Source organism: Penaeus monodon, chromosome 23 (genome assembly GCF_015228065.2).
Source record: "Penaeus monodon isolate SGIC_2016 chromosome 23, NSTDA_Pmon_1, whole genome shotgun sequence".
In the NCBI taxonomy this organism is placed as follows: Eukaryota; Metazoa; Arthropoda; class Malacostraca; order Decapoda; family Penaeidae; genus Penaeus; species Penaeus monodon.
Window position 1 is genome coordinate 20,519,847 of NC_051408.1, and position 333 is coordinate 20,520,179.

The 333-nt window shown below is 34.5% G+C and overlaps 1 protein-coding gene across 1 annotated transcript in view; it reads right to left on the reverse strand.

Moving 5' to 3' along the window:
* Positions 1–6: 6 nt before the first annotated feature.
* LOC119588173 overlaps positions 7–333 on the reverse strand; it is a gene marked incomplete in the record, with an annotated part of 39,156 nt that continues 38,829 nt past the window's right edge. The window contains 1 exon segment of the mRNA XM_037936875.1: positions 7–333.

The window sequence follows — 333 nt, forward strand, 5'->3', positions numbered from 1 at the left end:
TATGTAACTATTTTCTACACTGAATGAGGCCACTGAGGAGTATTTCCTACAAGCATCAGTGAACAGATGGACTCATAGAATGGTAACACACAAATATGACAATGATGATTCACACCAGCCCATGGTATTGAAGTTTATACACATGCGAGTGCATAACAAAACCTGCAATCTGAAGTGCAATTTTTTTTTCCCAAAACACTCCCTTCTGTGTGTAAAGTAACAATAATGATGGTGTTCACAGTCATTGCAAAAGTGGAATATACATGTATATATATTTAGTTCAACCTATTTATTTACTTTTTTACTCACATTATTATTCCAGAGACAGCAAGA